Source organism: Rissa tridactyla, chromosome 12 (genome assembly GCF_028500815.1).
Source record: "Rissa tridactyla isolate bRisTri1 chromosome 12, bRisTri1.patW.cur.20221130, whole genome shotgun sequence".
Taxonomy (NCBI): domain Eukaryota; kingdom Metazoa; phylum Chordata; class Aves; order Charadriiformes; family Laridae; genus Rissa; species Rissa tridactyla.
Window position 1 is genome coordinate 17,082,089 of NC_071477.1, and position 26,193 is coordinate 17,108,281.

Sequence of the window (26,193 nt, forward strand, 5' to 3'; positions counted from 1 at the left end):
GCTCAACACCATCTGCTGAAAATCTAGCCCCAAGCAAACAAAACGCACACTTGTGCACTCACCCTCAAGTGCAATCTCTGACTGATGCATGACCTGGGCAACATAATGAGAGCACCAAGGACTCCACTTGTACCTACGGCTGCTATACCACCATTAGTCTAGGAAACACGCACTCCTGCACCCGGCCTGCAGAGAGCCACCAAGGAGAACAAGAAGCACCTGGACGAAGAAGAGCCAGGAAATGTTCTGGAGCAGCAGGTACACCCTTCTGTACATGGTGGGAGCAGGTACCAAGCCTACAGTAGCTAGATTCATCCCTGAGCACAGCAGAAAAGGCACTAATGCAAACCCCAAGTGCAGGATCCTGGCAAGCGGGACTCACGGCTGGTGGACTAGCCAGCCACACCAGCTCCTCGGGGTCCCACTCTTCCCAGCTACCTGCAGTACCTTCCTGTGACTGTTCTGGGCACCCCACAGGTCCCTCTCATCACCCCATGGTAGAGTGCGCTTCTGCAAACACCATGGCGAGCTGAGGGTGTGGAGGGCACCCTCTGCACAGTCTCCCACATGCCAAGGCACGTATTTTACAGCTCCGCAGGCAACACATCCTTCCTGGCTCATAAAAACCTCTGACGCATGGAAATGAAGCGGTAGGTGCTCAGACAATACCTTGACAGGATCAAACCACCTCAGAGAGGCAAATTCACTTGGGCTGCGGTTCTCCCCACGCCTTCCTCCACTGTTTTAAACCATCACCTTCCCTTGAAATTCGCTGCCCAGCTGACGCTCCGGCCTGGGTTCACGTTCCCTCTCCCCAGACACCTTCCAAGACCCAAGCTATGGCACCACTCAACATCAAAGCTCCTGCCGGGGCCGTCCATATATCACACTGCGTGTCCTTCCTCCTCCGTGCTACGGAGATCCTCCTCTCCCAGCTCCTGTGAGGGACAGTTCTGGAACGGGAAGCTTGGCTTTCTCCACCTATCTTGCTTCTCTCTTCCTATTATATTATATTTATATCCTGTATAGGGGGCTAAAAAGAGCAGGCAGGCAGCTCCACACTGGAAAACTAGGCAGCATGCCACACGCGGCTGGACCCCAGCTCTCTGACGCTGCTCTGCATGCCTGGGGCTGTGCTTTGAGGAAGGCCAGCCTGGAGACAGAGAGGACTGAAGCTGAAAATAATATGGCACTCACCCTTTCTGCACTCAACTCCCAGGAAAATCCAAGACAAAACTCTGCTTGGGGTGATCAGCAATTTCACAGCACGTCCACTGATTGCAAGAGCTGGCATGACTGAGAACAAATGGGGCAAATTCGGGGGGCTGGGGAAGTCTGGGAGAATTCTGTGCCAGACAGTTTTGGCAAGGAAGAGCTCCTCTCCAGATCTGTCTGTCCAGCACAGGGGACGCTGTGACCCTGCCCGGCGTGCCACTGGCACACCGCTTCACAGCACATTGCCCAGAGGAGGTCACCAGCCAGTCCCTAGCAGCCGGCCCCACCAAGAACAGCTTCCAGCCTTTTTTTCCTCCAACCATGCTGAGCCATCCCCCAGCGAGAAAGTACCCCCAGCTCTTTTACGGAGCCTCCGGAAGCTCATCCCCGGCCACGCTGCCTGCGCAGAGCAGGGGCCAGCCCAGGAGGACATACCACAGCCCCTCTGCGAGTTGGACCCACCTGGGGGAGCTACTGCAAGGTCAGGCTGACCTGGCAGACTTTGTTCTCAGGCTCACATCCACCCAAAGAGCCGAATGTGTCCTAAATATCACTGTTACCATCCAATCCGGGAAGTCCTCGGGCCAACAGCAGGGCTGGGTGACAGGCATCTGTGGCAGAACCCTCTGAGCGTATCCCAGTGTCCCCACAGGCACCCGCTCACGGCATCTCCTGCACGGCCATTGTGATGGCATGTGAGGGCTGTAGAGAAACCCTGAAACACCGCTGCAACCGCAAGGCTATACAAAATGTTGCAAGTCTCAGTGCGAGAAGCAGGAAATCTAGAAGACAAATTGTCACAGGACACCAAAGAATTCCTAGTATGTTGTTTGCAAAAATAGTTACAATGCTAGCTTGCCTGCAACTGGTACACAGCGCTAAAACAAGCAGCTCTTCAGGGTCCCCCTTTACCCACCAAATAGATCTCAGATAACCTCAGACATATCTCATAGCAGTCTCAAAGTCATGACCCAAAGAAGTCCCCCAGTTTAACATGAGAAGCATATTTTTGGCCAGATTTTGAACCTTTAAAGACAACAAAGTCTCAAATGATGTTCTCTAATATTAATTTCACTCACGTACTGCATAGCTAGTGGTTTGTAACCACAGCAAGCAGCATTGTTCTGCTGCTTCAGTCTGTCCGGGAAGACGCTTGCTGCAACACGCACCTCCTAGCCCGCAGGCTAAGGGCAACCAGGAGGGAAATCCTGATGCAGCAGCTCGGGGTGCACGAAGCTCCCCGACAGATACTAACCACGCGTCAGCACCCATAACCTTGCTTCCAGAACTGATGGTGCTTAATAAGTACTGCAGAAGAATAAATAATTTCTAATACTCATCACCTTGCATGACGGCGACGGTGAGCTCTGCGTGAAGTTTGCTCACACATCAAGCTCACGTTGGGAACCGCAGGTCTTCAGACAGCACAGAGGAGCCTGCGCACGTGGGAACGTGCTCTGCAGGAGCGGGCCCCACCACGGGAAGCCCAGCACCGGGGGCTGCTAACGGGAGCCGCTGGAGCAGGCGACTCGCCGGGCGACAGCTCACAGTCCAGGATACTGTGTGCTCCTTCCATGACCCAGCCCAGGTTTCGGGGGTGCACAGCCCCCAACCCAGGACCCTGCCCGGGCCAGCTGTTAGCTCCGAGAATAGCTCACATCAGCTGCAGAGGATCAAGTAATTGCTCCAGGGATGGGGAACACCAACCATTTTCAGCTTTCCGGGAGCACTGATGGGCTGGGGGTGAGCAATCCCAGGGGAGGCGGAGTGCTAGCCACCCAGCCTGGCAGGAGGAAGAGCTTGCAGCTTGTTACGTTCTTCCAAGGTCTTGTTTTTCCCAAGGAAAGGAAATGGTTTCAAAGAAGTTTTAAACCTCGGAGTTGCTTTTTTGAAAAAATTTCCCAGACTCAAAGGCTGCAGTTTCACACCAGGAAAATATAAAACATGCACATTTTCCACCAGAGGCACAATCCTGACATCTCCCACCCGCCCTCCCAGAGCAGCAGAGAGCGGCTCCTCCGCAGGCCGCTGCCCGCCGGCCCCGGCACAAGGGACACGCAGCACTGCTGGCCACGCTCCGAGGGGCAGCCGGGGTCAGAGCTGGGCAGCGCTCATACCCCTCACCACAGGCACTCCACAACCTGCGCTTGGCTCCTTTTCTGTGAAATCTTTGCAGGTCACCTTTACAAAGCCACATGAGAGCCCTAGAACTACTTTACAGGCTGCAAAATCAGTTGTGCCCATAAAGAGGTTCTTTATGGCAGTGTGCGATGCCAGCTCTGGAGCGCTACTGCTTCCAGGCCCGGGCAGCAGCAGGAGCCTCTGCTCCCCACCCCACAGACCAGCACCTCTCCCCCGGCTCCAGGAGCCTGCGCTCTGTGGTGCGGACGGGCCTCAGCTGCATTTCAACCACACCGCCTCCCATCTCAAGACGATATTTAAAGGACACCGATGGAAGCACTGAAATGCTTGAAAATGCTACAGTGAAGGTTGCATGAGCACTATTAATTAAACTTCTGTATATGGCTGTTCCACGGGAAAAGCCTTGCCCACCAATGCTGCATGCTAACAGCAGTGCCAGAATCCAGATTCTAAGCCTGAATCCAAAACTGGGAAGGAGCAGCCTGTCTGTGCTAGCATCCGCATCCTTCATCAGTCCTGCAGACAGGAGAAGGCTCAGCTGCCGTGCCACCCCCTGAGAGCAAACGAGGAGAACGGGAAAAGGGAAGTGAGTTAATGTTGCACAATCCCTGTCCAACCGCTCGACTTTGAAATAGCAGTTTTCTGACTTTTAAAAAAAAAATAATAATCCAGAAATTTGCACATAAAATTTTAAGGTACCAGGAAAGGAACCCCAGTGAACCTCAACTCTGCTCTGTGTCACCGGCAAGCCTGGGGAACGGGATCTCCGGGTGCACAGGCCAGCCAGGGGAAGTGGGGCTGGAAAAGCACCCCCAAAGCAAAATAGGACCTGCCAAAACACCTGGCCTGGGAGAAGACTCATCTGTCAGCCCTTGTCTGGGGTTCAGATGTAAAATTAAGGTTAGAGTTGAGAGAAAGACAGAAGCTGCACTTTGAGAGGGGATGGAAAGGGCTCACTAAAAGAAAGTGGGGGCTGGCAGAAGACCTGGGCTTGCAGAAACCTTCCACAAGGATGACCTTGTCCAATGTTCACCTATATAAGATACGGGTTGGGATAATGCTGAGACAAATTCAGAGCTGCAGCCGGAGTGGGGCCGGAAAGGCACTGCAAAAGTAGCTGGCAGCTGCCAAAAGACCTGGGATGGGAGAAATCACTGGACCAGGTAATCAGTAGGAGACTTCTCTATGGCTTCCCAGGAAAATCGGAGTTATGGCTTAAGAAAAAGAAAACCCAGAGGTGTGGCAGCAGCAGGGTAAGGGAGGGCTCGCCAGAGCAAAGTGAGGGCTGCAAGAGGCCTCACCTGGGAGAAAGCCTTCATGGGGGAAATGGCTGAGGGGCTTAGCCAAGACTCAGCTGGAAAACAAGGGTTAGGGTTCAGAGAAAGAGAAAGTCAAGAGCTCACATGGGGCTGGAACGAGACTGCCAAAAGGAAGAGGGGCTGCCAAGAGGTCTGGGCTGGGAAATGGCTCAGAGACCTTCCCCACAGCTCGGCTGGAAAATAGCTCCTAGGGTCGGGGTCTGGACAGAAAGGAAAGGTTACACTTGCTGTTGGGGTGGGATTGGAAAGGGGCTGCCAAGAGAGCTGGGGTGGGAGATACCTTTCCCCAGGAAATGGTTGGGGGGCCCTTCCTTATGGCCCAGCAGGCTAACGAGAGTTCGGGCTGAGAAGCAGAACGCCGGGTGTTTGTGCCGGAGTGAAGCTGGAAAGGGGCTGTCAAAGGAAAGCGAGGGCTCGTAAGAGTCCTGGGCTGAGAGAAAGCCTTGGTGTGAGCAATGGGTTAGGGATCTCCCCTACAGTTCTTCACAAAAAAATAAGAGTCAGGGTTGAGTGAAAGGGAGAGCTTACAGCTGAGCCTGGGCTGGGGATACCAAGGGAGCTGGGCTAGGTCAAAGATTTCATCTGGGCAATGGCTGCGGGGCCTTTTCTGGTTTTCTGTGGGGAAAATGAGAGCTAGAGCCAGGGTTAGGCTTAGGGCTGAGAGAAAGCCTAGAGCTGCAGCTGGACTGTGGCTGGAAAGGGGCTGCTAAAGCCAAGTGGGGGCTGCCAAGAGACCTGGTCTGGGAGAACTTTCATCTTGGTTTCCACGTCTAAGGCTCAGATGGAAAGTAAGAACTAAGGTTAAGGCTGACAGAAAGCAAAAGCCATGGGGTTCAGTTGGAACAGGGTTAGAAATGGGCTGCCAAAGATTATTTTAGATTGCCAAGAGGCCTTGGCTGGGAATCATCTTTTGTACAGCAGGTATTGTCAAAAGTTTCAGCTATAAAATTAGGGTTAGGGTAACACCAATGGGAAGACAAAGCCTGGACATGCAATTGAAGCAGGGATGGAAATGGGCTGCTAAAGCAAAGCGGGGGCCTGCAAAGAGACTGGGGCTTAGAGAAAGCCCTGGTCTGGACCATGGCTCAGCAGCCTTCTCTACAGCTTCCCCCAAAAAGGGAGAGTTAGGGTTGAGAGAAAGCCCGGAACTGCAGACAGAGTGGGGCTGGAAAGGGGCTGCCAAAAGGAAAGAGGCAGAAGATCTGTGCTAGGAGAAGTCTCTGCTCTGCAACACGCCTTCAGGGCCACGTCTACCCATTCCCAAGAAAACGAAGGCTAGAGATAGGACTGAAGGATGAGAGCTGCTGTTGGAGCAGGGCTGTAACACGGCTGCCAAGACACTGGGGATGGGAGAAATCTTTACCCGTGCAATTCCTGTGGGTCCTTGTCTAAGGCTCAGCAGGAGAATGAGGACTAGGTTTGAGAGCAAGACAACTTCTCCATTTAAGGCAACACAAAGACAGTCGCGGTAACAGGCTTCTGCCTCCTTCATTCAGGTGCAAAGGGAATAGAGCACAGTGACAAACAGCATTTTTGAAAATCAAATGTTTGTTTTCAGAGGCTGGTGCTTTGCTGAGGCTGGCTGAATTTTTACAAGGACAGGTAAAAGATCAAATTTTACCTTTTTCTGTAACCTCTTCCTCAAAACCAACATCCGTTCTCGTTGAAACCTTACAAAAAAGACAGCCTGAGGCACTGCAAAGATTTTCACTGCAAAACAGTTAGAGTTAGACAAGGATTATTCCAACTGCACAGAGGAGCTTCATCACAGAGAGCACCAACACCACCTAAGATTGAATTACATTAAAAACGTATCTTGCGGGAACGAGCTGTAATTAGACTGGCCCACAAGTCTGACGGTCTCCACAGCCAACAAGCTGAAAACGTAGCACGTGTTAACAAGCAGAAGAGGACTATGCCCACAGGTTACATATTCCAAGAGCAGGCAACAGGATGAGTCCGCACCATCCAAGTTGCCCTCAGCTGACGTCCTACTTGCCTTTTAGGAGACTCTGCTGGTGAGCCCTCACATCTGAAACTCCAGTTGATTTTGCAGTGCATCCCCCAGAAAAGGCTGGACTACTATAAGTCCGTTGATCACCAAGATACCAGGCAAAAAGGCGTCCTCCATGTAATATAACACACACACAGGTGAGGATCAGCCAAACAGGGCCAGTCCTCTGGGTCCCAAGAGGATAAGCACTGCGGTGGAACGGTGCAGGGGATGAAGCTTTGGTTCAGTTTTGGGCCCCCCACTACAAGAAACATACTGAGGTGCTGGAGTGCACCCAAAGAAGAGCAACGAAGCTGGTGAGGGGTCTGGAGCACAAGTCTTGTGAGGAGCGGCTGAGGGGGCTGGGGGTGTTCAGCCTGGAGAAATGGAGGCTGAGGGGAGACCTTGCTGCTCTCTACAACTCCCTGAAAGGAGGGGGTAGAGAGGTGGGGGTCATTTTCTTTTCCCATGTAATAAGTAATAGGACAAGAAGAAAGAGCCTCAAATTGTGCCAGAGGAGGTTTAGATTGGGTATTAGGAAAAATTTCTTCACAGAAAGGGTTGTCAAGCATTGGAACAGGCTGCCCAGGGAAGTGGTTGAGTCACCATCCCTGGAGGTGTTTAAAAGCGTAAATGTGGTGCTTAGGGACACGGGTTAGTGGTGGACTTGCTAGTGTTGGGTTTACAGTTGGAGTCAATGATCTTAGGGTCTCTTCCAACCTAAATGATTCTATGGTTCACAGAAACTGGGAACAGTCCTCAAAATCAGAAGGCACATGGCACGGTTGGGGGCTGCCCCTGTCTTTCCCTTGGGGCCAGGGATCCGGCCTTGCCTCAGCCCTTCCCTCTCCCCAACTCCTGCTCCCAAGATACCCACACAACAAGGACAGGCCCCACAGATGACTTTAAACATACATACAAAGCCCAGTCTCCGAGTGCAGGCTGGCATTCCCCTGCTGCAGACTTTCACCAATATCCCGTCAAGCATTCTGCATCCCAACAGGAACAGATGCTCCAACAGCCCCTCAGTCACGGGCACACCAAGGCACTCCTGAAAGTTAGTTTTATTCATAGCCTTTATCCAAAGAGCAACTTTCATTTCCTGCAGGGAACTCACATCTGCAGTGGGGCGAGGAAGGTGGGAGCCGGCAGCTTTGAACACAGTCCCACTTTTGCTTTGCCTTCACTTCCCAGCTCCGTTCTCCTGGCTGCAGAGCCTGGGGACCCCCTGCCCTCTCCTCCCCTCTCTGACCACCCCGGTGCACCCCGGCCCCTTGCCCCATGGCACAGCTGTACCAGCTGCAGCTCAGAGGGTCCCCCGAGGCCAGCTCACCCCCGGCCCGCGAGCAGCAGTGAGGCACCGGATCTGCCTGGGGACAGGCGTGAGCACAGCCCTGCCTGCTCCCCACAGGTCATGTCTGCAGGCTTGGCACCACCGGTCAAAAGGGCTACAGACTCAGACAAAGCAGAGGCCTCAGCATCTGCAGAAACTGATGGCATTTGCCCAAGAAAGCTCCTTATTCAGCACGGCAGCACGGATGAGAATATTTTTACTTTATTAGAGCACATCCCTGCAATACAGTGCCATGTTCATCTGCCTGCAAGAAGCAGGTGGCTTCCTTCTTCAAAGGGGAAAAATAACAGATTTTATCTGTAGAAATAAGCTGCAGCCAGGAAACAATGTGTGCAGTTAAAACAAAAATCAACACCCAACCGTCAGGTCCTTAGAGATTGTCAATCCTCTTCAAAGGGTGAACAAAAGGGGCATGTGGCTTTCTCTGAGGAAAGAACGAAGCACAACAGGAGCTGGGATTCAAAGAGCAAGCAGTGCTCACAAGCCACCTCTTGAAGGACAAGGGGCACCCCCAGGTGCACGTGGGCACGTCCACCTATACGCCAGAAACACTGGTGATAATACACTCAGAAAACCTGCACTCTTTCTTTTCACTTTTTAAGTAGGAATTCTGCACTGAAGCCCCTCCAAGGCTGCTGCAGTGAAGAGCAGAAACAGGCAGCAGCCTTGGGCTGCAGCCACAGGCCAAGAGCAGTCACTTCTAAGTTGACGTTTGCCACTACACCATACATTTCAATTCTGATTCCCAGACCACAGGTGTGGCTAACATTCACTGACACAACCAAGCCACTCAGCACCCTGCACATGCACACCACATCTCAATGACATGATAAAAATCCATCGAAAAGACTGCATTTGCTTCTCAGCAGGTCTCTGGGATACTCGGGTCCCAGACCAGAAGTGAGAGCCCCAACAGCTGCTCTTGAAGCAAAGCAAATTGGGTCCAGTGGGAGAAGAGTCTGCCTTGCACCATGGCTGAGGTGAGGAACCCCTCCAGCAACTACTTTCAGTTCAAGGTGATGGCACACTGCCAACCGGGAGCACACAGTGACACTGCAGGCTCACAAAACTCTTAAAACACTCTGAAAACACGACTTGTGGTCCGTGCCTCAGGTGCTCACCCTCAGCAGGAGCTAAAAGCCAGCATTTAGAGATCAGCAGTTCTCCTAGCCGCGTTTCCTACGTGGCAGACTGGAAGATGAACTCATTCTGTGGTTCATCAAAGACATTCAAGGGGAATGAGAGCCCCACACTTCAGGCTCGAGGCCTCTCTGCTTATGACAAACCAGAGAACAGTGTACCTGGGCTCCACACATTCTCACTTAGCCCCCAAACTAGCTGGCACTGGCCCCGCTGGAGATGCACCCTCTCCAAGGTGACCCCGTCTGCCAGCCATGCTCCCCGCAGCCTGAGGGTCCCCTTCCCAGGTGCAGGGGCAGCACCAGGCACAGCACAGCGGGCTCAGGCTCCGGGGAGGTGCCAAGGACAAGGTCTCACTGCAAGCAGTTCCTTTGCAACAGAGGCATCAAGAAGCGTCCAACCTCCATCTGTCAGCAGACTTCTGGTGATGCTTCCTTCCAGATGAGGGGTGCGAGCCTCGCTCACCTCCTCAACATCATGTGGCCTTTCTCTTCTCTCCTCCCTCCTACAGTTTTGATTACACAAAGGATCCCTTGAAAATACAGATCGCAAACAGGCACAACACTTTGCATGCAGCCCCAAAGGAAAAGCAGGCAGGCAGGGAGATAAAGAGAGGAGAATTGCACAGCCGTGCCATGAAATTACTGATTTTCGGACAAGCAGATCTGCTCTGCTGAAGCGCCTCAGGAAGTGATGCATCTCCTCAGTGTCCCGGCACAGCTTGAAGGAAAAGAGATTAGTCAGGGGTGCTGGGTCCAAACCTGCTGCCCAGGCCAGCAGCAAGCCAGGCTCGCGGACTGCAGCTAGTCCAGGTGGAGCCGGGGAGGCTCAGCACACCCTTGCTGCTCTGGTACCAGAAGATGTGCTAACCTGCCCTGAGAAAGGCTGCCAGAGGTCAAAGTACAGACTGATGAGAAGATTCAGATCTCTCTAGAGCGGGAGCCAGCGCTCTCGGCAGCAGAGAGCTGCAAGGCATCTCCCACAGCAGCAGCAGCACGTGGACCCTGCTCAGCCCTTCCGAACACAAGGCCGCAACAAAGGGCACCAAGCAATGGGCAACCAAGAGCTTTCAGGCGACTGTCTCGCATGTAAAGGGTCCTGGTCCTTCTTTTGCCACACACCACCAACCCCTATGCCAGTCTCAGCAGCTGCACTTGTGTGTACACACCGTTTTGGGGTGGCAGGGACATTCCCCCTTGCCTCACACAAGCTGCAGAAGCAGCTCTTTGGGGGGCAGGCAGTGCTGCTTTAGCTCTGGCAGCCTGAGAGCTGCTCTGCTCCCCACCGCCTGCTGTCCTTGTGGCAGCAGCCCTTGGCTCAAACGCGGAGGAGCAGCGTCTCATGCCTGACAACGAACCTTATGGCCTTGAGGAAAGGGGAGAGTAGTCAGTAGCCATTCCCTACCACGCAGGGATGACACGGACCCATGTCATTTTGGTATCAGGGTCAGGCATCAAGCGAATCCCTTCAGGCCTTTGCAGAGCTGAGGCATTAATACTGCTGCTCCAGCAGGAGCTCCCAGAGTCCTAGTACTTCGCACTGGTCAGAGGCACAGGAATAGCACCAACATCTCCCGGCATGTCCCGTCCTGCGGCCTGGAGAGCCCCTTGCATCAGTGCACCAGCCAGGAGCATGTCAGGCCAAGCTGGATCAGTGTGCTGGGGAGTAAGCGACCAGCCTTGGCAAGCAAACACAGACCATTCCCAAAGGAGCAAGGGTGCCTGCGTCTGCCTGAAGACAGACAGGGGAAATAAGTACTGGCCAGGCACTGCCCTGCTACTCCTGCCCTAATCTAGGAGCATTACAGAACAGCAGACGGCAGGCCAGGACTGACGGGCTCTGGCAGGCTCTCCCAGGCAAGCTGGAGCAGAGATCCCCAGGGCCTGGTGGCACCTGCCCATCAGAGGGGCCTCCAGAGCACTCTCCACCCTCAGCAGTTTTGCTGTTGGAAAGGCAGACAGCAAGCCCAAGGACAACCAGGCGTCAGCCACCCTCCCTACCTGATGCATCCACACCGCAGGTGAGCAGCAGGAGAGGACCCAGGGGTCCAGCTGGGGCAGAGCGAGAGCAGAACTCAGAGCCTGACACTGTCCTTCCTTCGCTTGGCTCGACCAACATGCTTCTCCAAGGCACCAAACAGCAGAGAGACAAACATCTGCAGTCCCCTGGTGCTGTTTGGTTCTTGCTACCTTATCAATTCCTGTTTCCACGCAGGGCTGCGCAGACACGTCTCAGCCGGCAGAGCTACCGGAGCTTGAAGCCTGAGTATCTGTGGTGCAATCCAGAGGGACTCAGGCAACTACATTCCTGTGGGCTGCACAGAGAAGGGGCTCTGCAGAGACACGGCCCTGCCACCGGGTTGAGAGAGGTGCTCCTGCTCACTCAGGGAGATCCAGGCATGGGAGAGCAGCACTGACAAGACAACTGCCTGCAAAACACTGAAGGGGCCGAGCTAGGGGAGGGAGAAAGAGAAACACAGCACAAGAGTGACACTTCTGTCCCTGGCTCCTCCCAACCAGCTCTCAGTAAGCTGAAATAGGGAGGGCTGCATGGCCCAGCAAAGCCTCCTCCGCTGGGCAAGCCAGCCGGCTGCTCTTCACAACATGCTCAATCACCCGAGAGCTTCTCTGTGGGATACTCTTTGAAGGAGGTATCCAGCCCCCATCAGAAGCCACCCGTCTGCAGGCTGTCACGCAAGCAGCCTGGCAGCCCAGAGCCCGGCTGTCTCCCCACATCCTGCTGCAGCAGGATTTGTTTATGTGTCTGCAGCTGCTCCGTGCATTCGCCATGGGAATCCAGGCTGAAACTCCAGCCGCGTCAAGCAGAGAAGCGGCCTCCCCTCTGCGCAGCCTCGCAGCTCGGCGAGCATGCGGAGCCCGGCAGGCAGAATGCTGCAGGGGGCACGAGCCCCTGGAAACAGGCCTGTCGGAGCGGTGAGCCGCATTCCCAGCCCTCCGCAGTGCCTCCCCCACATCCTGCCTCCAGCCCTCCGCTGGGGGTAGAGAATGCAAATCTTGGGTTGTAATTTTTCCAAGTTAAAAATAACCCAGTAGTTTAGTAAGAGAGAAGCAGCAGCAGCGAGGCAGGGGGCTGGGGAGCCTGTGAGCTTGCTGCAAGGCAGCTATGGCATACATTTTTCCTTCCCAAGCAGAGGCTGTGGAGAGGCAGTCTCCCAGCTCTGCGTGCACAGTTATGGGAAGCAAGACCTCTTCAGCATCCCAATTGCAGCGGCTTCACTGAGCACCCAAATGCTCTCCGTTTCAGAGCTAGCTGCCCTAACACCCCTTTCCTGCTCCCTGGCGGGAAGGGGGCACAGGCCCCACTCCCCTGAGCAGGATGCAGGAAGCACACAGAGGGTTGGATAATCCAAAGTCAGGGAGCAAAGACCCCTCAGGCAGGTATGTGTGTCCAGGGCAGGCTGGGCAGAGCATCACCCAACGGCCAGCCCCAGGGGAGTCACAGCTGTGCTCCAAGCAATTTTCTGATCTTAGAATATTTTAATCTTTAAAAAAAGAAGGGAGGGTGGGGGGCAGGAATTAACTGTGTTCTCTGATAAGGACACCCAGTGCACATGGCAAACCTGCCGGCCAAGCCACGCAGTGCCTTCCCAGGACACCCAAACTCCACCACCCCACAGGGCAACAGGCAACAAGACTTTGACGGGCAGGCAAGAAATAGCCACAACCTCCTTGCCACTTGCTCCATGGGACAAAGAACATGGCGATGCTGCACAGTGTTCCCCCTCCGAAAAGCCGGCTCAGCACCAACCCTTCTGCTCCCAGGCAGGCTCTCAGCCCTAAAGCAACAGCCATGTCAGAGACCCCAGGAAGACGCTTGGGACAGTGCCACTGCCTGTGCACAGAGGATGCTCTGCTGGCACCCGACAAGCAAGAGAGCACACACAGGCTGGATGCAGCCCCCGGTAATGCAGCTTCAGTCAGCTGTGCTTCATGACTCTCATGACAAGCTCACGTGGCAAAAAACAGCAATAGCTCCTTTTTGGAGAGTTTTCAAACGCAGGTCCTAACCCAAGACCATAACCACAATGCCCTTCAGGAGTTACTTCAAAGCTGCCCAGTGCCACAGGGCTGAGAACCAAGGGCTGGCTTAGAGTCCAGTGAGCACAGCAGCAAGCAGGGACCAACAGTAGAAGGGGAGAGAATGCTGCAGGATGGCTGGAGACACCTTTCATTTTGTTCAGCGAAGGCACATCATGAACCGCAAAGCCATGCCTGGCCATCCAGTGCACGTACAAAGACACGGCACTCCAGCTTGTTGCTAAAGAGAGGGAAACGAGGTCTGAGTTCACCGTAAAATATATTTCTCTCATCACCTTCATGGACAGCTCAAAATGAGGGGACACACCACTCCCAAGCATTACTGGGGGTTGAGAGGTGGCCATCTGCAGAGTGGGGATGCACCCACCGTTGGCTGCACCCCCTTCTCCACACTATCACCCTGCTACCCTCACGTGCAGGAGCTGCCAGGAGCGAGAGAGGTTTCTCAAGCCTACATCTGTTGTCTTCTGATCAGCAGGGCAAGAGTCTCACTTGAAACAGTTGCTCGTAAGTCCAAGGCAGTGGATTTTAATCCTCAACATCAGCAAGGCAAAAACCAGAGGAAAAATAAAACAAGTCTCTACAGCTCAGTACCTATGCAGACAAGGAAGAGAGAAGGGAGGTAGGCCAAGCCTGCCCAGCCTCGCAGCTGGCACCCAGCAGGCTGGGCTCCTGGGGGCTGCAAGCCTGTGACCACCCTCAGCAGTGATTTCACAGGTGAGGGTGTGCTGGTGTGTGTGCGTGTGAACACCTGCAGACTCCCGTGCATGCAGGGCACCCCCAGCAGCTCCCTGCAGGGCGATACCCCAGCAGCACGATTCGCATGCCCTACAAAGAGCATCACCAGCTCCTGCCACATCAGCAAAGCCCATTGAACTGACCTGGCATTTTCCAGACGCTGCTCCCCATTAAACACAAACATGCTCCGGTGTGGCATTCGACCCAGGCCACCACACAGGCCAAATTAACTGCCCTGTCTGCCAAATCTTAACAAGCCATTTCTCCATCACCAGTGCCAAGTTTTCCTTCCACTTATTCACCAGCCCCAGCATGATGACCAGCAAGCCAAAAAGGAAGGATATGAATGGGGTGTCCAGGGAACAGACTGTGCCAGTCTGAAGGCCACAAAACCTCCAATTTCCCCCGTCACACTCCCAGCACTTAATTTTCTACTTTAAAATAAGGGAAAATGCAGTATCTGTATCCACGTGCTGCAGGAGAGTCACGAGTTGCACAGGCCTATGGCAGACTGCCACTTCCACAGCTTCCCGCACAGCTCTCCGACCCCTCCGGTACCCCGCTGCAGGCAGGAGGTAGCCAGCTCGTAGCCTCCCTCCTTGCCTGCTGGGAGCCAGAAGCACACTCCTCAGAATGGCAGCTCAACATAGCTGTAGGACCAGCTTGCCTACAACCAAAAAGATGCCTGGTGGGCAACTCCTCTTCCTTAGCCTGCGACTGTACACCTGATCTGCTCCTCCATAAGCGGGGGAGCCTCACGTACCAAGGGGAGTATGAGATAAGGCTACCAAGGAGACTGTGCAAAGCCTCGGGTCAGAGTGACAACACAACCCTAGCTCCATTTTAGAAGGAAATGGGCAAAGTAGCTCTGAGGACACACTCTGGGTGCTAGAAGCGGGCTGTCTTCTCTGAAGTGCCTCTGTCACCCTCATGGGCTCAGCTGCTACTGCCTTCCTGGACCAGTGGTCATGAGGAACCAGACTTCCCAGTAGCATAAGAAAAACCTCTTCTGAATTACTGGGCCTGTGGGAGCACAGGGGTTATCACCAGCTGCTTCAGATGCTTCTTTCAACAGGGCAAACCACCCAGCTGCTTTCCAGCTACCAAGAGGGATATGGAGGTTTCAGCAGAAATCAGCACCCTGCACACTCTGCACATTTTCCTGCTGCCTTTTATTTCTCACGCACAAGCACTCAGAACCTCACTTAGCTGCCCAAGTCCATCCTCAAGGTCACCAGCCCTGTAAAGATGCCACCAGGCACATAATTTAGCCCACAGCACGTTTATTAGTATGAAAGGTGTACAAAAGCCAGCTCAACCGGTAGACCTTGACAGCTGGCCAATTCAAAGAACTATAAGGTTACTACTTGAGAGTTACACACCAAAGAGCACTGAACTCAAGCTATCCCAAGGCAGACAGCCAAAAAATGAGATGGCATTCCTGAAAGCACAGATCTTCCCCTCTTACTGCTGTTAATACCCTGCACAGCAAACTCAAGCTGTCAGAAAACAGCTTTGCCACACTGCAGACAGATCCTCAAAGGCAATCAGAGCCCTTTGTGCCTCTATTTTCCAACTGTAGAATGGGGATAAAAATCAGCCTTCACAGCAGGGCTACTGAGAGGATGAACAAGTACTTGCAACGCACCTCACGACTTGGCTGTAGACACATATGAGGAGCACGTCTGAGACCCAGAGCATGTTTCCTGCACAGCAACACAGGCCACAGCTCCGAATGGTGATGGAGACCCCACTGCACAGACCAGTCTAGCTGAAAATCATTCCTTCAGGCATTTCTGTCAGTCTTCTCCAGTTGAAATTCCCTGCTGTAGACCTCCACAGTGGATCGCCTTTACCCCTGCCAGCCATCCGGCATCCCCACACCCCGGTTTGCTATTGTTACGTGCCAGCTTTAAGTTATTGCCCTCTTGCTAAAACCACAGTAAAGGAAAAGGTGAACCAGGCTTTGCGCCCTCCTGCCAACCTGGCCCTGCTTCATCTAGTGAACAGCCCATGGGAATGTGCCCTAAGAAACACATCCAAGCCAGGAGCTGAATGAAACGTGGCCAAGCCACCAGCAGCTGGGCCACGAGAGCACAGTCAGCATTTTAAGCTTTTTCAGGGCCTCGCAAGCAGGACGGACGCCACTGCTTTGGCAAATGCCTTGTCTGTGTACAGGCGGTGGAGCCGGGTACGGTGCAGGAAGCAAACTCAGGGCCAGCCTTGCTTTGCCCACCATGGCCACATCTCACGCCTCAGTTCTTCTGCACAGGCACTGAAGGCTGATCTCAAGCTATATCTTTGTGATAAGTGAGCAGCTCTCCTTTGGGCTAGGCAGCACCCCCATCCTGGTCCTAGGGGTCTCAAAACCCAGGTGACAAAGGAAACTCAGCTCGGTCTGTGCTCTCTCACACACAGTGAAGGTTGGAGAGGGAGTAGAAGGGACCCCCAAAAAGGACATTTTCCTACACTGGTCACTCACCGAGTACAGGACGTCTGCACCACCAGCTTACAGAGGTCACTTGCTTCATGCTGCCTTGTTGGAGAGGAGCTCCTGCACATGCAAAGGCTGCACCTGCCCTGCCAGCACTGCAAACCCAGGCCACCGCATCCCAGGAGGGGGCAGAAAGGTTGGCTGGCAGAACCCCTGCCTGTGTCAGCGCCTCAAGCTGCTCCTCAGCACCCAGGAAGGCAACATCCCAAACAACCACAGCCTGAGAGTTTACTGTATGCTGGGGTGAGGTCCCACGGCTCACGGCATCTGTTCTGCCTGTACATTCTAAGAGAAACTAGCAAACCCTGGCCCAAAATAGCAACAGACAGAAATCTGCTGTTCTCCAGGCCTGAGAACTTGCATATTGAAGCATCAGACCTGTTTCCCAAGCATCTAAAGGCAGAGAGAAAGCAAAACATAGCAAACTCTCCTGATGCAACACAAAGCAAGAGCACCCTTCACAAGCAGTGCCGCTACCCCACAGTCCTCAGGTCCACATCCTTACACACACCTCCACTGCAACTGCTCTGCCCTGCAAGGACTGTAACTCCCTGACATCTGCCTCCCAGGACTTCCAGTTTATTTTCAATTTCACTCTCTGGGATACACGTTCTCCACAATCTCAGCCCAAGCTACTTTGCAGAACAGTCTCCAGAGTTCAGGTGCCATCGTAAGGAGACATTCCTCTCAACTATCTCAATGCTTCCTTGCATTTGTGTCTTTTGCATCATCCCAAGAAACACTCCAGCATGGGAGGGAGATAGAAGTGCCACAAAAAAATTCATCGACTCCTCATGTGCAAATGCTTGGAGTTCAGCAACACCAGGTTTGGTTCTCTCCTCAGCTACAGGCAATTCTTTAGTACACTTGGGTAGCCTTTTTTAACAGTGACCACCCAAAGTCCTGCCCAGACATGCTGCGAGCAAAATGCTATCGAAAGCACATATGGAGAGGTAGCCCCTTCTTGTCCCAGCTCATAAAGCCCTTCAGTCAGAGGCCAGCTCAGGGTGCAGTGCGGGGAGCATCAGCCTCACCAGGCTGGAGGTCCACACTTGCCCTGGGAGGGAGCACAGCCCTCTTGTCAGAGCACGCCCAAGCTGCAACCACTAACACTGACTGCAGGGCACCACCTTCGCACTCTCTCTTTTTTTCTCAGAGCACACCAAGCTCCTTCAAACAGTGCACAGGCACTGCTGCCATGGGTCTCTCCTGGAGTCAAGTTGCACTCATTCAGGGCACAGACACAGAAGATACACACCATGTCCGGGATCCTCCTGGCCAACCAGCACCATCTTCATGGGGTCAGCTAGCCAGCAGGCCAGCACATGGCATCAGGTGCACCAAACTACCAAGAGACACTTGTCCCTGCTTGCCAGGCAGGCCTACAGACGTCAGTATCCTTTGTCACATAGCAACATGAAGGCCAGGCAAGCAAACACTGGACACAACACCACAGCACGGGTCCCACAGACCCACGTCCTAGCCCACTCTTACTGCACATACCTGTCAGAATTCCATGACAATACGGTTTCAACATCTCCTCTCCCTCTGTACCTGGATAAGCCACTCATTTTCTGACCCCTTCCTTCACCAGATGTCTCTGGAGGAATTAGCATACAACAAGGTCCAGAAATACACTTCTGCTCTGTGTCAGACATCTCCATCTCCCAGCTCAGGGTGTCAGAAAGAGCACGAGGTAAAGCTAGATCCAGGAAACGGTTTAGGGGCACTGTCCAGAACTCCTCAGCTCTAATGTAACGCTCCTCTCAGCAGAGCAGCCAGTGGAGAGTCTGTCTAGAAACCAGAGCGCAGCATCTGCAGATAACCACATCTCTACACACAGTGTCAGATCTGGGCACAGCTGCACCTATTCAAACACACACCGTCTACAAGCCTGCGGAGTCACACCTCGCTAGAGAGCTCCCAGAGACGCCACTCTTGTAGAAATTACAAGTACTAAAGCTACAAAGAGCCTGGGCCCATAGTGACCCACTCCTTCCTTTGTTTTCTGAATTCAGGACCCTGGTCCTCGCTCTCAAAGCACAACATAGGACTGGCCCAACTCCAAAAGAGCAATGTTATTCTCAGAAACAAATTCTCACCCTCCGGAGCAAGGAGGTGGAACAGTCACTGCGACTGGCCCACAAATCTGTAACCACTTCTCTGAAGAAATCAGGGTAACCACAAACCTCAGCACCTTCACAGTAAACACAAGCCTTGCTTCAGTCAGCCTCCCCACAACATCACCGCACAGCGAACAAACAGCGCACAGTCTCTGCTGTCTGCAGTGGAGGAGAGAAACCTGCCTTTATGTATGCACAAAAGTGCATGCCGGGAAAAGCTCAGATACCCTGGTGAGGGGCACCCTACGGGGACTGAGAAAGATCACGGAGAAACAGGGCTTTGCTTGCCCTAAAGCAACAAGCAGAGAAGCATACAAATAAGAGCAATACGCTGTGCATTCCCACACCCCATCGCTCGCCTTCCCAAGCTCAGCAAGCACAGGGTACAGCAAGGATGCACCATGCACATATATAGAAGTCATGGAGAGAGAATGGCGCTCTTTTCTCTGAGACTCAATTAACAGACACCTAACACCTAAGCTTCATTTTATCTTACGTATGTTTTAAGTTCAGCCAAAGCAGATGAAACAGGGTTAAAGGTGCTGTGTGCACAAGACCTAGAGAACTCAAGGCAGCAGCTCACACAAAAATAGCAGCTTTCACAGCACGTCTATAACAAAGCACTAATGTTTATTCTTGTATCTAGGACTAACTTTAATTCTGCCTCGATGCACACATATAACAAGGCATTAATGTTTCTTAAAGAACCAAAGAACCAAATACTTCACCTACCTATACATGAAAAAAAGTGAAAGTCCCCCATAACTTTGTATCACCCTTGTTCCTGTGTGTAGCGCACTAGCAAAATGAGAGCCAGAAAGCACATAAAACAACTTACTCAGATAACTACCTTCCTGACTTCTGGAAGTTTTTTGAAGGAAACTCAACTATGCTCACAAAACAAAAAAATGTCTATTTCTAGTGCAATACAGAGGGACCAAAATTCTCAGCAGTGGCTGCTAAGTTGTAGGGCCTGGTAGCTGAAGTCCTTCAATTAGCTAAAGTCCTGCTTCTGCCTTCAAAGAAATGCAAATGAGACACCTCCTGGGGAAGAGGGTGGGGGTCTCTCACCCTGGGGAATTCCAGCAGCCTTCAGGGCAGTAGGTGCTGCAGTCCCTATCCCTGGGCCAGCCGCAGGGACACTGGGCAGCGCAGCCACCTCTGTGTCCCCCACCAGCCCTTGGCACAGGCCTTTGGCCTGGGGTCCCTCACAGCATGCTCCTGCCCTTCCCACCTACCTTCCTGAGCGAGAGCTCCCAGGCTGCAGTTTAAACACATGCTTTAGGACCACGTAAGATACTGAACAAAACGACCTGCCCCTCCACTGCCTGACTGTCCCTCCTTTGCAAGAACGTGCACCTTAGTAGGGACACGCAGCCAGTTCATGGGGCCGGGCTAACACCAGCCTGGCCCCAGATATTGCCTCCTTTTACTCCAATGCAAAGCAGGGCTCCACAGATCCCGCGCTTTTATGGTAACGGTCAGGAAACACGAGTACTCTGCCAATTGACACTGGCAAGCATAACTTTTCCCTGCTTTCGGCAGAGTCACCCCAAAAGGAAGCAATGAGTTACCTGCATTTCAACCCAGACTTCCCATAACAACTGAGTCAAACAGTAGAAGGAGCCAGACAAGCATCAGAAGGCTTCACCAGAAGAGATCTAAACTTCATCTCACCAGATAAAACACAATTAAAAAACAAACAAACAAAAAACCCCAAAACAACCAACCAGCACTACCTATACTAGTGCAACACCAGAGCCACACAAAGTTAGGGCAAAGGCAGGACTGTAGAGGACATGCCGTACCTCCTAGGATAGATGTTAATAAAATCACCATCAGACCGCTACCGAGCGGCATCCCTCACAGGGAACCCAGGGCTGGAAAATATGATGTGCACCCCACGGTCAAGCCAACATCTCATCATCATGATAACACCCACAGTCCTCGATGCAGACTCAACGCACCTCTGCAAGCACATTTCCAGCGCCCACACGAAAACCAAAGAGGGACTGGGACTTGGTTACCACACTTCTCACAGTCTTTTCTGGACTGAAAAGAGCGTTTTGCTCCTGTTAGAGCAGGATTTATACTCACTAGAGGCTGGGAATCCCCTCGAGACAACAGCCTGCAGTATGGAAACGGCGTGCACCCCTTAACCTCAAGGCAGCATTTCCTCCGCAGGGGGAAGGCCCTGGCACAAAGGATGGTTCAAGCACTCCGCTGACTCCTCAGTGCCAACACGACCGAGGCCCCCAGCTCCTCACTGAGCACTAGGCCCAAGGGCAGTGTAGTGCAGGAGCCTACAGCCAGGCATCAAACCCTCCCAGTTTTCCAATGACTCCCCGAGGAGCCAAGCGTGCTCAGGCATTCCCCAGAGCCTCTCCCCAGATATCTGTCAGGGACCTGCCTCAGACATTAAAGCCCGGACAGAGCATCCCAGGTATTTCCTACCTCTTAGGCCGACTGGACACATCCAACGTAACAATGCTAAAAATTAATAGCCACATATTGGCAGATTGCTAGGCTGCATACCAGATTTTCCCATATAAGGGAAAGTTGAAGGCATTGTCCTATCACACGGAAAACATATTGCACCAGCCTGAGATATTAAAAAGCAAAATCAGAGTCTCCTCGTGTCACAAGCTGACACCCACAGCACCACGTTTCCCCCTGTTTTGCTGATGGTTTGATCAGCTTTCCCCAGCTCAGTTATTTCCACCAGGGGCTTGTGCCTGAGGATCGCTGGAGGCCAGCTGGGACAGGCAGTGCCCAGCGCAGTGTTTGCAGTACAGGGGCCCCGCACTTTCTGAGAGGATTTCGGTCCCACCACCGCGACACTGGCACTGACATTGCCACCATTCCCAGCGTGAAGTAGAACTGTTTTTGTGGAGTTTTTAGGGTGCAGAGAACCCCCCACACACACCCCATGCACCGTCACCAACACTCTGCCCACAGCAAACATTGCTACTCAACTACATAGAGATCATTTCTCTCCCCTTTACACAGCTTGCTGGCCCCCAACAATGGCTCTGCCTCTGCTTTCACAGAGCAGGGCGAAGTCACCAGCACCACACATTGACTCCACTGTCCCAAGCAGGAAACTGGGGATGAGAGAAAACTGCTTTCATTGCTACTTACAGGAGCAATGAAAACAAGCTCTCTCGGCTCCCATGAAGCCCACTAAGACATCCAACCACCGTGCTTGCCAGTGTCTCTTTAAGACAATTTCACAGAAGCCTCCCTACGCATGCTTGCTTTCCAGACCCAACATACCGAATCCACATTCCTGCACCAAGGGCTCGCTCGCAGTACAAGGCTGATCAACCCTCTCCCCTGCTCCGCAAGGGCAAGCTTCTCCCTCACGCTGATGTGCGCGATACTAGCTCTTATCTCTGCAAACCCGAGACAGGCCAGGACACTGCAGCTTCATGCAAAAAACAAAGGCCCGCTCTGGCACCCGAGCTCTCAGCCTTGCCATCTTGCAAAAACAAGTTCACCTGCTTGTGGCAAATTCCTCTTTAAACAACATAAAGCATGGGAGTGAAACACTTTATATTATCCACCTGTAAAAGTTTTTGTCTTTGGAGAAGCACTTGAGAAAATATTAAAGATCTCTCACGGAAGACTAAATCTTAAAAATTGAGATTATGGCAGAGGGTGAGAGGCAGAGATCTGCTTCCTGTTAAAGAAGTGCGGTAAAAAGCAGTCAGGAAAATGAGACATTCCTCTGAGAGCCTGCCCCACCAAGCCACTAGAAAGCAACAGACCCCAAAAATACCCACTGCACAGACCATCGGGGCATACCGAGGGCCAGCTGCTCGAGGACCAGCAGCTTACACAGAGCCACTCTCCCCTAACGCCAACACGCAGGACAATGGAGGGAGAAGTAAACACAAGTCCTTAAAAAGGCATATGCTACCAAACCAACAGCAGCACTCACAACAAGGTAATGAGGGATCCTGACAGCACCTTCTGCAAGAGATGCACATTATTCACATGCTGCAAGCATTGCGAAACAGCACAAGAGCTGCTGCGCGCTTCCCATCTTTGCAGCGGAGGAAACTCAGCAGTGTGTCCAGTGCTCCTGGAGAACCTGCAAGTTTAGGCAGCTGTACAAATTCGGAGATGATGGGCAGAAATAGCTTTCCAAAAGCAAACAGACAACAACGTTAAGCTTTATAGTAGAAGAGTAATCAGTTTTCCCCTAAACAAGTGGGAAAAGAACCCAGTGGCAGGCCAGAACAAAACCAACCCAGTTGAAAGACAGAAGCCTTGAGAGAAACAACCTATTTACTCCAGGAAGAATTTACTCCCAGAGCAAAAATATGCTGTTATTGCTTCATACTTCAACAGCTGGACCAAAACAACAATTTCTCTGCAAAGCAGCACAGCCCAGCCCCCACGTGAATGAGGTAAACAAAGGGTGCGGAGAGGTAAGGTGGCACCTATTCCTGTGCCATCACCCGAACAGGGCCCAAAACCAAAAGCAACACTTCACAGGGGAAAATACTCATAGAGCTCAGTGTTCCCTCTCCTCTGGCAACACCCTAATCCAACCGACCCCACACCAGTTAAAAAGATACGGGCAGCACCAGCTGACAAATATCTGCAGCCCTGCAAGCGAAGAAGTCGGGGATAAACATCTAACAACTACAACCACATCTGTCTGCCCACGCGGAGCCCTCCGCCAGGGAGGCCAGTGACTGCAGACGGGTGCTAGAGACTCCTGCACAGACCTACAGCACACTTTGCTCAACCACAGCAAACCATCTCCACCCCTCTCCCCTCATTCTCCAACCCAAAAAGCATTTGCTGCATTTCCTAAGCAGGAGGTAAACAACAACAACAAAAAAAAAATGAGCTTTTGTCTAAAAGCATCCCAACACACTGAAGAAATAAACCAAGCACTTTTCACAGCAAAATTACTGAAAAGCTCTCCCATATCAAAGGCTGGCAGATGACCCATCAGAACCAGCTCTCCCGGTGCCGAAGCAGCCTGCCTGGCCTCCGCGCTCCCCGACTTCACTGTGAGTTTAGCGTAGTTGTCAGGAAGGCAAATCGATAAACAGAGAAAACGTTAGCTGCTCCAAGACGGGTGCGCACACTAGGCACCAAAACCAGCAGATCATTTCTCTTCATCTTTCTGTATTCTGTTTGCGTGCGTTTCTCCCACAGCATTTACCCTACAGACCTCACTGATGACGACTAAAATCCACCTCAGTCGCCAGTAAAAGTCACTGGTGAGAACAGGGAGAATCCCACAGCGCAGCCACCAAAACACAACGGACGCAAGGCTGCGCGGGAGACTACGGCGAGATGACTGCAGCGCCAGGGAGACGCGACTCCAACGTGACAGTGATGCCTCTGTTGTGACATGGCTGCAATGTCACAACAGATCCACCTCTGCTGGGCGCACAGCGGGCGAAGCGGGACGGACCCGCCGCAGAGAGGGACGAGCCCGTCGCCCGCAGCCCTTTAACCGACTCCCCCTTCTCCCCCCCCACCCCGGGTGCCCTTGCTCGGCAGGGGCCGGGCCGCAGGAAAGCCGTGTCCCGGGGCCTCCCGCCTGCAAAGGGACCCGCTTTTCCCCCGCCCACCAAGTTTAAAGACTTAATTATCGATTTTCTTGAGCACTGCGGCCGGAACGAGGGCGGGAAGCTGCGCCCCGCGGGCAGGCTGCCGGCGCCCCGCATCCCCCCCGCCGCGGCGGCCGCGCAGCTCGGTGCGGGGCCGGGGGCCTCTCTCCCCCCTTCCCGGCCGGGAGGAGCCTCCGCGCAGCGCCGGGGGGAGCCCGCCCCGCCTCCGCCCCCGGCCCCCCGCCCGCCCCGGCTGCGGGGGGCGCCGGGCCCCGAGCTGCCGGCCCGGCGCCGGCTAGGCCCGGCCTCCCCCGCGCCCGGCGGGCCGGGGGCGAGCGGCCGGCAGGGCCGGCGAGAGGGGCCGCAGCCCCCTGCGCTGCCGCCGGCCCCGCGCCCCGGGGGGCGGGGGAGGGCCGCGGGGAGGAACCCGCGGGGCCGCCGCCGCCCGCCCCCCCCCCCGCAGCGGCCGGAGCCATGACAGGGCCAGCGGCCGCCCCGGCCCCACCGCCCGCCCCGCGGCCCGCGCCGCCGCCGCCGAGTTCATTCATAGCGCCGCCCCGCCGCGGCCCCGCCGCCGCCCCCCGCCCCGCCGCCGCCCCCGGCCGCGCCGGGCGGGCGAACCCAAAAGTTCGGGGCAGAACTTACCTAAAATGGCTCCTCGGCCGCCCAAATACAAACAGCTATTATTTGGTGAAGTTTAGCCCAGCACCCTGCAAGGACACCCTAACCTCGCCCGGGCACACCCCCGCCCCGCGCCCATTGGCTGCCCGCCGCCGCGCGCCGGCGCCCATTGGCAGGCCGGCCCGTCAGCCGCGCGGCGCCCGCGCCAAGCTTGGCTGCAGCGCGCCCGCCGCTCGCTCCATTGTGCTCCTGTTTGCACCGATGAGAGCGCGGCGCCGATTGGCCGCGCCGCCGCCCCCGCGCACCGCCCCCCGCCCCCCGCCGCCCCGCCCGCGCCCTCCACGTCCGCGCCCGCCGCCCGTTCCCCGGATGTGAACCGGGACCGCCCCGGCCCGAGGGGGACCCGCTGTGGCGGTATGGACCCCGGCCCCGCGGGTCCCCGGCCCCGCGTCTCGCCCCCTTCCGGCGGCGGGGGGGCGCCCAGGGCCTCGGGAGGGGCGAAGGCGTCCGTGGGCCGTCTCGCTTAGGCAGGGACGGGGGAGCGCGGGGGCGGCTTCGGGAGGCGCCGGCCTGAGGGGAGGGAGCGGTGCTGCGCGGTGCACGGGCTGTGTACGCCGCCTGCCTGTGGGGAACCTCGGCCAGTTCTCTCCGCACGCGCGGAGGGTGCGACAGGCCTCGGGGGTGGGTTTCCTGCTGGAATCCCTCACAGCCAGAGCTCTTCGAGGGCCTGCGCCTGGGCACACAGCGCGGGGGGCCTTGCACAGCACCCCCGTCCCGCTCCAGCGCAGCACCCCGCAGCCAGACCAGCAGCGCCCTTGCCACGGTGGCCATGCCAGCCTTTTCTGCCTGAGGAGGCGTGAGCTGCTTGGGAAGAGGACCAAAGCCCGCAGTGTGGAGTCACTCCATCCTCCCAGCTGATGCAGAGGTGCTCTGAGCAAGTTAGCTCCGACAGCAAAAGAAAACTCTGCTAGGGCTAATTAGCTCTGCTGAGACTCAGGGCTGATTAACCGAGAGCAGTGCAGTCCTCGTGCGGCCATCCTGCTTGCCAGGCCCCAGGGCGATGCTGGCCCAGCCCTGCGCTGCACCCGCTGGAGTCCTGGGTTGCTCAGCACCCGCTGGTGCTGGCTGATGTCCTGTACCGTCCGGTTGGCACATTCCTTTTACACTTCCTGGCTTTCCCCAGATGCTGTCTTGTTGGCTATACAGCTCTTCTGCTGGTCATGGAGGGCTCCTGGGCAGACAGCAGGCAGTGCTGGTGTGCTCTGGAGTTCACCTGTCACCGCACACGTGTACAGCAAACACAGAGGACACAGCCAAGGGGCACAGGTCTATCACAGAGCTACGCACACCCTGTTCCACGCTTCCTCCAGGTCCCCCGCGCAGTACACCACTGCCAGTGTGCTGTTCCAGTGAGGCA

The 26,193-nt window shown here is 54.5% G+C and overlaps 1 protein-coding gene across 2 annotated transcripts in view; it reads right to left on the reverse strand.

The window, feature by feature from the left end:
- Nucleotides 1–24,952, reverse strand: part of CHD6 (chromodomain helicase DNA binding protein 6) — a 93,550-nt gene extending 68,598 nt beyond the window's left edge. For both annotated transcript variants that reach the window (XM_054218156.1, XM_054218154.1), the window contains exon 1: nucleotides 24,801–24,952. The gene's annotated coding sequence lies outside the window, so the exon portion shown is untranslated. The remainder of the gene's footprint in view (nucleotides 1–24,800) is intronic.
- Nucleotides 24,953–26,193: the final 1,241 nt, after the last annotated feature.